This window comes from Dromiciops gliroides, chromosome 3, assembly GCF_019393635.1.
Source record: "Dromiciops gliroides isolate mDroGli1 chromosome 3, mDroGli1.pri, whole genome shotgun sequence".
In the NCBI taxonomy this organism is placed as follows: Eukaryota; Metazoa; Chordata; class Mammalia; order Microbiotheria; family Microbiotheriidae; genus Dromiciops; species Dromiciops gliroides.
Window position 1 is genome coordinate 391589800 of NC_057863.1, and position 13243 is coordinate 391603042.

At 39.0% G+C, this 13243-nt stretch overlaps 1 pseudogene; it reads right to left on the reverse strand.

Moving 5' to 3' along the window:
- Positions 1 to 5875: 5875 nt before the first annotated feature.
- Positions 5876 to 10659, reverse strand: LOC122747658 (annotated as a pseudogene).
- Between the last annotated feature and the right edge of the window lie 2584 nt (positions 10660 to 13243).

Sequence of the window (13243 nt, forward strand, 5' to 3'; positions counted from 1 at the left end):
ACATCACCTTGTAATTTCCAAACAATAAAAGCTCTAACTAGAGACCAGAGGCTTCTTCCACTTACTAGTCTGGGAGATAAATAAGGGAAAGGTTAAAAGGGGAGGTTAATGCTCTAGTATCCAATTTTAAATCTCTATCTATCTATCTATCTATCTATCTATCTATCTATCTATCTATCTATCTATCTATCTACTATTTCTCTCTCTTTATGTAATATAGAGATATAGATACATATCTATCAATTTATATATCACTCTACATATGTATAGAGATATAGATATATACACATATATATACATGTATCCACATACATATACAATACATATATATGCACACATGTATATATATTTCATTTTCTTCTCTTGCTGAGTCATGGGAGATCAGGAAGGGTCAATTAGAGTTGGGGACAGGAAACAATACATTTCTTAATTGATGGCATGTGGATAATTTGGGCTCCACTTCTTTTGCTAGATTTATCTTACTGACTTTTAATAATTTAAAATACAATTAAGGAGAATAAAGGTCATGATAAATCATAGACTAGATAAATAAATTCCTGCTTTCATGGGTCAAGAGGGAAACATAAATTCTCTGGCCTCGTAAGATATAGAAAAAAAACACCATGATATGACTGACCTATTGAAATGTCCTCAAAGTGGGAGAAACTTTAGAATCACAAAGACAAATCCAGATGGAAAGGGCAGCCATTAGAGCCACTTCTTTCAAATGGTCAACTGACCCTAAGCCAAACAAACTACCCTTGATCTCCCAATTGCAGAATTATGGTAGGCCCATTCAGAATAATCATAAGAGCTCAAATTGTAAGCAAAAAATTATGATTTTGAAGTAATCATTTCTTATAGCAAAGTAAGTTGAGTTTGGTGCTTTCCATTCTCCCATTTCAGTGACTTCCCCCAGGGATGTCCCTAGCTATCTTTCTCTCAGAAAGTTGTCAGATAATCCCAGTGTTTTACCTATTCCACTCCTCCTTTTCTCAAACTCTGATACTCTTCAGAGGTTCATAGAATCATATGATCCTAAACACTGAAAACTACCTTCAGTATCATTTAATACTGTCTCCCACCTTGGGTAGAGAGCACAAAATTGGAATTGTTACATCTCCACCTGGTCTCTATTCAGCTGCCATTAGGGTAACCAGATAAATGTTCTATTCAAGGGCCAAATCCCACACCTGATGTTATGCCCCAAGGCAGTCAGCCCTTCCATCCGGAAACAAAAATACAGTTAAAAAACCCCAATTTTCTTTTAAAAATTAAATTTGACTTCCCCCCATTATCAAGAGCTTATTTCTTTTATCCCTCCCACATTATTCCCTTGTGAGAGAAAAAGGAAAACAAGAACCAAAACCCCCTCAATCATACTAATTATTATCTTATTTGATCCTCACAACAACCTTGGGAAGTAGATGCTATTATTATTCCCATTTTACAAATGAGGAAACTGAGGCAAAAAGTTGTGACTTTCCCAGTGTCACACATTTAGTAAGTGTGTGAGACTGAATTTGAACTCAGGACTCTCTGACTTCAGGTCCAGAATTTTATCTATTGTGTCACCTAGCTGTAAGTAGGCTTTGTGCATTGGGTTGCCACCCAGGTGCTTCTAATAACATAAAACCCTTATAACAAATATGCATTGTAAACAAAACAAATTCTTATATTGGCCATGTCCCAAAATGTATATATTTCATTCTTAATATTTAGTACATCACCCCTTGGTCAGGGGATGGGTAGTGTTCTTCATTATTATTCCTCTGGAATCATGGGGGAGGGGACCATTGTGTTGATCAGGGATCTTGAGTCGCAAAATTATTTATTTTTGCAGCATTATTGTTATAATGTTAATTATTCTCCAGCTTTGCTCACTTTATTCTATATCAATTCTACGTACGTTTTCTCAGGTTTCTCTGCCACCTCATATTTTTTTTAGAGCACAAATAATATTGAATTACATTCATGTATCAGCCATTCATCAATTGATGGACAGTCCCTTAGTTTTCTATTTTTTGACAATACAAAGAGAATTGCCATAAATTTTTTTGGGTACATATAGGGTATTTTCCTCTATCTTTGGGATGCAGGCTTGGTGTTACTTGATCAAAGGGGTGGGCACAGTTAATAACTTTTTGGGCATTATTTCAAATCACTTTCCAGAATGACCAGACTGATTCATAGCTCTATCAGGGCATCATTGTCCCTGTATTTTCACAGTCACTCTGACATTTGTCATTTTCCTTTTATTAGTCAACTTTGACACTCTGATGGGTATCAGGTGGAACCTCAGAATTACTTCAATGTGTATTTCTCTCATCAGTAGTGGTTTGGAACATTTTTTCACATGGCTATAGCTAGCTTAGATTTCTTTTCCTTGAGAACTGCCTGTTCATATTCTTTGACTATCAACTGAGAGAACAGCAATGTAGATGTAATGAAGACTAGACTATAAGGCATTTGATTCCCCCTCTGCCCCAAAGCTCACCAGATAATATTGCAGGATCTTGACTCTGATAGAAATAGCACTACAAATGCATCTATTCTGTAGCATATGAGAGCCCTGTCTCCTTTCTTTCTTTTTTCTTTTTCTTTTTCTTTTTTTTTTTGGTGGGGCAATGAGGGTCAAGTGACTTGCCCAGGGTCACACAGATAGTAAGTGTCAATCATCTGAGGCTGGATTTGAACTCAGGTCCTCCTGAATCCTGGGCCGGTGCTTTATTCACTGCGCCACCTAGCTGCCCCATGACTCCTTTATTTCTGAGTGTTTTCTTCTGGCTGGAGTCTTAGATTCTAGTCAAGAGAGAGGTCTAGGCTTTTCATGTTTCCAAAAGAGCAGCATTCCTTTGCATGGATTTGCTTTTTTACTTGTCTAAGGGTATGAATGGATTCAGAGGGCAATTCTAAGATGATATTTGGCAAGGGATTAGTTGCTAACTTTGAGACAACACTGATGTTAGCTTAGTTTGTAGACCAGTGTCTGAGAAGCTGTTCAGAGACCCCACTCATGTGAACAACTAGGAAAGATTTATCTCTCTGACAGAATGAATCTTTTCTACAATATCCCTGTGATTTGACAATACAAAAAGAGTGACTGTAAATATTTTTGCACATATAGAACATTTCCCTATATCTTTGATGTCTTTGGATGTAGGCTTAATAGTGGTGTCCCTTGGTGGCCCTTTTTGGAAAGGACATGGACAAGCTGAAGCATGGCAAGAGGAATGTCTTAGGATAATGAGAGGTCTTTAAACCACTCAATCCTAGGACTGGTGCACCAGCTAAGTGGCCCAGTGGATAAAGTACTGGCCTTGAAGTTGGGAGGACCTGAGCTCAAATTTGACCTCAGACACTTACTGTGTGACCTTGGGAAAGTCATTTAATACCTATTGCCTTAAACATCTGGGGCCATCTCCAGTCTTTCTGATATATATATATATATATATATATATATATATATATATATATATATATATATATATATCTATCTATCTATCACCACTGGATCCAGATGATTCTGTAGGAGAGAGTAAGATTGGGGACTTTGCACAATCCTTCCTCAAATAAAATTCACTGCAAGTCATGACATCATCTCCTGATGTCATGGTCCTCTTCTAGAATGAAGGACAAACAACAACAACAAAACCAATGACTGGTAGAAGGAACCATGGATATTTAGGCTGGAGGAGAAGAGGCTTAAGCATGATGATAGGTTTCTTCCTTCCTTCCTTCCTTCCTTCCTTCCTTCCTTCCTTCCTTCCTTCCTTCCTGCCTTCCTGCCTTCTTTCTTTCTTTCTTTCTTTCTTTCTTTCTTTCTTTCTTTCTTTCTTTCTTTCTTTCTTTCTTTCTTTCTTTCTTTCTTTCTTTCTTTCTTTCTTTCTTTCTGTGAGGCAATTGGGGTTAAGTGACTTGCCCAGGGTCACACAGCTAGTAAGCATTAAGTGTCTAAGGCCGGATTTGAACTCAGGTCCTCCTGACTCCAGGGCCGGTGCTCTATCCACTGCACCACCTAGCTGCCCTGATGATAGGTTTCTTCATGTAACTGAAGGTCTGGCTTATGGAAAAGGGATTAGACTTATTCTGTTTGACTCCAGAGGGCAGAACCAGAGCAGTGGGTAGAACAAGCATAGAGGCCAATTTAGGCTTAATCTAAGGAAAAACTGGCTGATAATTAGAGCCTGCCCAAAGTACAAGGGCTTCCTCAAGAGGGAAGGGCTCCACGATCCCTGGAGAGTTTTGAGTAAAGGCTGGATGGTCACTTGTTAGGGCGTGACATAAGAAGGATTATGGCTCAGATATGATTGGACTGGATGGCCTCTGAGGTCCCTTTCTGCTCAGATTTTGTAAAGGGACCAGTCAGGACTTGAACCTAAATATTACTGACTCATACCATTTTTAAAAAATCAACTATGCCATATTGTCTCTCATCACATATGAATGTGAATTATTATTATTCATTGCCTGTATATAATTTTGACAGCATTAACCAACATGGTAAATTGAAAAAGACCATGGGGTCATAGATTTCAAGTTAGAAGTGACATTAAAAGCCATCTAATCCAAGGCCCCTGTTTTGCAGATTAAAGGTAGTATGGTAGACAAGCAAGTAGAGTGGTGAGGTATGGGGTGGGGTGAGCCAATTGTTAAATTGTTAATGTGAGCATTTACATCTGAGAAATGGGCAAATGCTGCAAATCAGGACTTGATTTATAGTTTTTTTGATTGTAAATTAAGAAAGCAATGGAGAAAATGTCCATAATGCAGATTAAACTTCATTGTGTGGTATATGTCCATTTAAAAAAATAGAACCTGTTGATAAACATTCACTAGCATATACCTGGGTAGGGTGTGGCAGAAAGAGCCCTTAATTTGGAATGGGAAGAAATGAAGGCCCAGAGTATACATGAATATTAATAATCAACAAGTATTTATTAAGTGTCTACTCTTTTCCTAGCCTTGGCCCAGATGATGCCGGGTATATAGCAGAAAGGTTTTTTAAAAAAACATCTTAAATAAAGACTTTATTGTTAGTGTAAACAAAATTTTGAAGCTTCAGAAAAGGCAACCATTTTAGAATGGCAGATTATAGTAGGCCATTTTTTTTTCTGTGGGACAATGGGATTAAGTGACTTGCTCAGGGTCACACACCTAGTAAATGTCAAGTGTCTGAGGCCAGATTTGAACTCAGGTTCTCCTGACTCCAGGGCTGGTGCTTTATCCATTGTGCCATCTAGATGCCCCCAGTGGGCCATTCTTAACATGGCTTTAAAAATGACAGTCCAACACAAAAATACAGATATGGGAATGTCAGATGACACACTACTCAAGTCAAATCAGACCCAGGCACACTCTGGCATTCATGAACTCCAGGTCAATTTCTGAAGTCCTGTCTTAGTACTTCAGATGAACAAATTCATCATGAAATATCCTCAGACCTGTGCTACTGGACTTTCTTGATTCACCTGAAAGTTAAATGAATTTTCCACTTAATCCCCTTGTTAAATGTTTCAAATACAAATGTTTTTTGTATCATTCTACAAAACGCAAAATTATAAAAATGTATACATACACTACATTTCAGGCTTGGTGGCCAATACTTTTATAGTTGTCGATAGCCAAATACACTTCAACCATTTAGCTTAGAAAGAAGGCAATGCAGTTAATTGAATAGAACCACTGAGAGTTACATTAAATAGCAAACTGAAGGTGATCCAATTTTCACTCTATTATATACAAACTAAAAAAATAAGTTCTCTAAGACATGTGGGAGTAGGTCACGCTCGCCCTTAGAGCAGAAGCTTTCTGGCACATAAATGTACCACCTGCCTTGAGCCAGCTACCAGATGCCACGGAAAACAAAAAGTTTTCAGAAAGACAAAATGATCTTGTTAATGATCTCAACATTCTCAAATTTCATCTTCCTTGATCACAAGTGGTAGTGCCCACCTAATGATATCCCCAAGGGTAGGTTTGGTCAGAAGTCCATTGCCATGAAGACAGACACATTTTCCAAGCATCATTATCTTTAGTTTTTCTAATAACTAGAGCATTTAATAACCCTTTTATTCTTACAGCAGACATAATGTCAGAAGGCAATTTCATCACTTCATTTCTTAAGATGTTACTCTTTATAATCTGCATTTTTAGCTAGGCTCTCCTCTTCCAAAACCTCCAGGGCTGCCATTGCCCCCTGGTAAGTCAGTGGATTTCCACCATAAGTTGACATATGCTCCTCTGGTTTAATGGTGAGCACAATTTTATCATTATATAAAATGGCTGATTTCCTAGTATAAGCCACCAGAGACTTTCCAAGGGTGTTGATGTCAAGCTTGACATTTTCATGATCAATAGCCAGTCACCTCTCAGTTCTGGCTAATCCCATCTGTGTTTCACCAGCAATAAATAGAATCTGGAACTCATTGCAGGGATCTCTCACTCTGGGGAGATCATCTGGATTAGGGACAATGACTCTGGCTTCCCCACAAATAGGCTCCTCTGTTGAAAACCACCATGTTTGCATTCTGGAGGGCACACAGAGCAGAAAGTTCTATTAGAATGCAAGCTTTTTAAGGGAAAAGACTATATAACTTTTGTATTTTTGTCCCTAGTGTCTAGCACAATAGCTGGTACAATGGTTGGTGATTAATAAATCCTTGTTGATTTTGATTGATAAGATACGGTCCCTGCCTATGAGGAGGTTACAGTGTGTTTGGGAGTCAGGATTTATATATGTGAAATAAATAGGAAAGAGCATATCAGCATATATGTCCATTGCTTTCCTTACTATTTTCCTCCTCTTTGTAGAAGAGAAGAAACCTGGAGTAGTGGATAGAAAGCTGGACTTCGAATCAGGACAACCTGAGTTCAACTAACACGTGTTGACTGTGTGAACGTGGACAAGTCATTTAACTACTCATTCCCCAGACAACTCTTTGACATTCTGAGTTGCAGGATATGTACAGATTTGTATCGGAAGAGGGACTTTTCTCACTGGGAGTGCTAAATGCCAATGAAATCATAGGCCTGTCCAAAGCAATGTAAGGAAAGGGTCTCAGATTGGCTCAGTCTCAGTCTCTGAGACAACATTCATCATTTGTCACTAATTGTTAGCTAATTCAACCAATGAGAAACCACCTCAAGCTGATTTTCCAATCTTGGGGACATACTGATCTACATGACCTATTGGAGAAAAACTCTGCTTTGCTGGGCAAACCAAATAGAAAAGCCTGTTGTGGGCCAATGACCACAGCCTATGACACCGGGTGAGATCCACAAACACTGCAGAGAGTGGAAGGAGGAATCCCAAACAACTTCAGTGATGAACCTAGTAAGACCCAGAAGTCCTATGAGCATGTCACTCTAACTGAAGTCATTCAGGACTCAAAATGCCCTACAGTGGAATGCAGAGAAATTAGGGGATGGCATTGTATAGACAAAAGGCAGCAAAGAGAAAGAAATTCTTGCTGGTTTTAGTGTCTGTTGTTAGGTGGGCAGAGCACAGGCTGTGCTCAGACCATTAGCATGTTGTGCCTATTGGCCTAAAATCATCATTACTGAATAGCAATAACAGCAATAAATGACATTTGTATTTGGTGTTACATTTTCAAAGTTTTTTTTTAATGTATATGATGTCATTTGATCTTATAACAACCTGATTAGGTAAGTGCCACAACTCTTATTTTCTCCACTCGACAAAGGAGGAAACCGAGGCTTAAAGAGTGAAGTGATTTATTCAGGACCATCTTACAATTAACAAATATCTGAGGCAGGATTTGAAGGCTGGTCTTCCTGACCCCAAGTCCACTAATGTCAGGAACACTGGATTTGGAACTGGAAGATCTGGGTTTGAATTCCATTTCTAACACTCACTAGCTGGAGGTCCTATGGCTTAGTATCTTGGGATCATAGATTTAGTGCTGGAAGGGACCCCACTGGGAATCTAGTTCAATGTCCCTATTTCTGATTAAGGTAAAGTGATTTGACTAAAATCATATAGTGTCAGAGGCAGGATTTCACTAGTGCAGTTTCCCTGGTACTATGCTATAAGTCATTTCACCTCTCTGAGTCTCAGTTTCTTAATCTGTGAAAAGAAGGGGTTAGTATAGATGATCACTTAGATCCCTTCTGGTATTACATTTTATGATCCCAAAGTCATTGAATGGCATACAGAGTAGGCAGTCAGTAAATACTCTTCATATCTTAGGGTACCGGTGTTTCCTACAAAGAAGGAAGCATTGATGTCCGAGCTGTCTCTTTGAAATAGTGGCTTAGGTGATGGCTGTGATACGTCCTTAACAGCTGTTCTAGGATACAAAAAGAGAATACAGTAATAGCAAAAGCACTAGCTACAGGCAGCTCAGTGATTCATGTTTCAGTGAAGGCTCCCAAACCCCAGGTCGAAGAGGAGCCAGCTGCTTATTTGTGTTCACGATAACTAAGTTGGCAATCTATAGACATCATTTCTGGAGGACAATATATCTGAGCCAAGCGATCAGGGCAGGAGAGAAATTGTTGATAAAGGGACATCAATCAGAGAAAAAACAGGGCCTCTGTTAGCCTTTGGGGAGCAAAGTTCTACACTGACACAGACACATACTTAGAACTAAAGGTCTTTAAATTCTACTCACTTCTCTAGTGATTGCTATAATATCCTTTATCAAGACTTTCTGGTCACAAAGGTGACCTGGCCAGCACTATTATTTCCTGTGTGTGGGAATGCATTTATGAAAACGAAAGAGAGTCAGCCTACTGCCTACCTATGTTTCCTAGACTATTCCTGTCATAACTTTTTCAGTGACTGGGTGATCCCTGTCTTAGGCTCAGAGAGGGCAGTTCGACTGATGACTGTAGTCTACAAAAGGTATTCAGGCACCTACCACAGCTTTCTCTAATTTAAGAGTCAGAGTGGCAATGTGACAGGCAGGCCGGTGTAGCAGTGAGGTGTGGGGTGACAGAGAGAGCTCTGAGTTTGGAAGCAGAGGGCTGAAACTAATTTTCTAGCTCTGACACTACTTATGTGACCTGGACAAGTCACTCACTCCTCTGGTTCTGAGTTTCCTCATCTGTAAAATGAGGGTATTAGATCAGGGGATCTGAAGGATTTTACCTTTCTTTTTATCCCCAGCACTCAGGACAGTTTCTGGTACATGTTATTGTTTAGTCATTTCAGTGTGTCATGACCCCATGTGGGGTTTTCTTGGCAAAGATACTGGAGTGGTTTGCCATTTCCTTCTCCAGTTCATTTTACAGATGAGGAACTGAGGCAAACAGGGTTAAGTGGCTTTCCCAGGGTCACTCTGCTAGTAAGTGTCTGAGGATTTAAATTTAGGAAGATGAGTTTTCCTGACTCCAGGCCTGGCACTCTACCCATTGTACCACCTACCTGCCCCTTCCTGGTATATAGTAAGAACTTAATAAATAATTGTTAAGTGACTGACTCTAAGTTCCTACAATTCTAATTCCTGTGATTCCAAGAAAAATGGTAACCTTGGAATCAGAAAATATGAATTTGATTATCAAGTCTGACACTTTATAATCATGTGATCTTTGTAATATACCAAAATCTTAGATTCTCTAGCTGAAAAATGGAGAGCTTTACTATGTAGAATTATAACGAAAGTGATTTATAGCTCACAAGGCACTTTACGTGATTTTATTTGATCCTCACAATATCATTTATTTAAAAAAAACATTTACTTTTAAAATTTGAGTTTTAAATTCTCCCTCGCTCTAGCTCCTCACCCATTGAGAATGTAAGCAATATGATATTCACTATACATGTGAAGTCATGCAAAGTATATTTCTATATTAGCCATGTTGCAGAAAAAAAAGAAGAAAAGAAAAGAAAAAGAAAGTGGAAAAATGCTTCAATATATATCCAGCATTTGTTGGTTCTCTCTCTGGAGCTGGCTAGCCTTTTTCACCATGAGTCTTTTGGAATTGTCTTAGATTATTGTATTGATTTGAATTGCCGAAAATAGTTGTCATTTACAGTTGATCATGACAATATTGCTTTTACTATGGACAATGTTCTCCTATTTCTACTTTCTTTGCATCAGTTCATATAAATCTTGCCAGTTTTTTTCTGAAATGATCCTCCTCCTCATTTCTTATTGTATGATAATATTCCATCACAGTCATATACCATAACATTGTTCATCCATTCCCCTATTGATGGGCATCCCCTCAATTTCAAATTCTTTGCTACCATAAAAAGAGCTGCTACAAATATTTTTGTACTGGTCCTTTTAATTTTTCTATGTATTTTTTGAGATATGGACCTAGTAATGGCATTGCTAGGTTAAAGGATATGCACAGATTTATAGTTCCTTGGGGATAGATTTAAATTGTTCTCCAGAATGGTTGGATCAGCTCACAACTCCACCAACCTATTTTTCCATATACCCAATGTGGGTCATTCCATTTTTGGAATTTGTTATTTTCTTTTTCTGTCATGTTAGCCAATCTGATAAGTATCACTATGTATTAAGAAACCCCAACAAACTACAATGGCCTTGAACTAAAAGGATAAAATTGCTTATGACTACAATCTGTAGATCCTTTTTACTTCTGTTCTTACTTGTTCAGTGCTGTTCCTTGCTGTAGTGCTGACTCATTTCCCAGTTCTGTTTCTCTTCCACCCCTGTCCATGGTTCTGACACCAGTTATATGCCACAGTGAGAGAAAGAGAAAGAGAGGGAGAGGGAGAGGGAAAGAGAGAGAGACAGAGAGACAGAGAGACAGACAGAGAGTCAGAGACAGAGAGAGACAGACAGAGAGGAAGACAGAGAGGAAGACAGACAGACAGACAGAGCATTAGGGAGAGAGGAGAGAGAGAAAGAGAAAGAGAGAGAAAGAGAGAGAGAGAGAGAGAGAGAGAGAGAGAGAGAGAGAGAGAGAGAGAGAGAGAGAGAGAGAGATGCTTATTGGTGAGGAAGCTTCACCTTGGGTTAGCAATGGATGTGACACTGGAGTAGCATTATGAATCTACAGAACAGAGATGGATTTCAGAGACTTCATTAAATGCAATTTAGGAAAAGAGCAGGTATTCATACAGCTTTGCATTGCCTTCAGTGCTGCTGTACCCTGGTTAGATTGGTTTTTCTTTGTGAAATTCACAGTGCAGTGTGTGGGATGGCAAGGAAGCTAATGGCAGGTAACATTGAGAGGCTTGAAATGACCTGGCTGTGGTGGTCAGGTTTTTCTTTCTCCTTATCCCATAACATTGCTATCATGTGGTCCTGGTGGCTGTGGCTTATCAGAAGATCATTGATTTAGAGCTGGGAGGTATCGTAAAGGTCATCTATTCCACCTCCCCACAAAGGCAGCATGTCATAGTGGAGAGAGTGATAGAATTGGAATCAGGAAGGTGGGTTCAAATGCTACTTCAGATACTTATTAAAATGTTACCCTAGGAAAATCACTTAACCTTTCTGGTTAACCTTTCTGGGCCTTGGTTTCCTTACTAATAAAATGAAGAGGTTGGGTTATATAGCTGCTGGGACCCTTCCAGCACTATGATCCTTGGTTTTATAGATGATTTCTGGCTTGGTGAAGAGATAACTTAGGGACATTATAAAATCTTCGAATGTTTGAAGGATTGTCATGTAAAAGAAGGATTGGACTTGTTCTCATTTGGCCCAAATGGCCAAACTATGTGGAATTTAACAGAGATGCAGACATTTACTCAAAATGAAGAAAAAATTCCCTAGCAATTGAGATATCCCAAGCCAGAATGATCCACATTAGAAAATACTAAATTCCATTAGAATTTTTCTGAGACTAGATGACTCCTAGAGATGTTATAGAGATGACTTAGGAAGGGACTAAAAGATTCTGAGGTACATTCCAGTTCTAAGATTCTATGATCCAGGCTGCCCCAGTTTGCCTCCTTCACCCTCATTTCTGAAGGAAAAACACAATGGTTTTGCTGCTATTTTATTTCCTCTTGCTTAGTACATGGAATGCCAAGTACTTTGTCTTGCTCTTATTCCCTTGTGTCCACACACTGAGTCTCTTGCAATCTGTCCATAGTACTCCCACACCACAGCTGTTCATCTGAGCTCACAGCTGTCATTTGTTCTTATGGATCACATGTTTCTTTTTTTGCATCAGGAGAGGAAAACAGAATTCCCTTGCCAATGTTCTTTGCTAATTTGGTTTGTGTTCTCTTCAGGTAAAGTGAGAAATCTCCCTTGGTACCCTATGTCACCCCGATGTTGTGTTTTGCATGCAGTTAGCCTGGTGTGGGCTGGGAATAGACTGGTGATGCTGGCCACCAATGGCCCCTAGTTAATACTCCCTTTCATAACAGAGCAATACCAGATTGTCTTTGGGCATGATCTATCAAGCACAGCTCCACTGAGAGTTGGAGGTAAGGAATAAACAGCTTGAGCCTTCTCAGGTGTGGTCTTCAAAGTCTACTCCACGCAGTGGCACATAACAACACTTACTTCAGATGATAAGTGGGAGCTCAAGTTATGTTAATGATCTTCCAGTTTTTACCCTATCTTCAAAAAAGCCTACAGAATTTGGTAAACTGCACATTTTCTATAGACTATAGGGGAAAAACTATTTTAAGCTTAGAATCACAAAATTCTAGTGTCCTTAGAGTTCTAGGAATCATAGAAAGGGTCTTTGGAAATTACCATTTGAAATCCCTTCATTGCACAAATGTAAAATGTCTGGCTTGGTGAGAATAAGATTCAGTTCAACATGCATGTAGATAGCATGTTCTCTAATTGCTTAACACATTTTAATTTTGTGTCTCCAACAATACTGCAAAGGAAGGGATTAGGTACTGTATACTTGATATGTATTCTTCTGCAATCAAGGAGGTTATGAAACAATTGGGAAGCAAATCATATACACATTAAAAATTTGAGAACAATACAGAAAAGGGTTTGGATAAGTTGCAACATGCATGACACAGAGAGTAAGATCAGAGCAGCAAAATCAGTTTAGTGAGAGGAATCTTGTGGAGGAAACCGGCTTCAGCCAGGCCTTGAAGGGAGAGTAGAATTTGGAAAGATGGATAGACAATAGCAAGCCACAGAAGTAGCATGAAGAGCTGGGATCAGGAAAATAGCATGTAAGACAGAGGTTAGACACAAAAGTAGGCTGGATCTGGAACAAGGCTGAGATGTGTTTGGCATAGAACTGAGGTGCTGGTTTGGATCAAGGCAAGTTAAGCAAACAGATCATCATTTTTCAGGTCCTACCCACTACTTTTTAG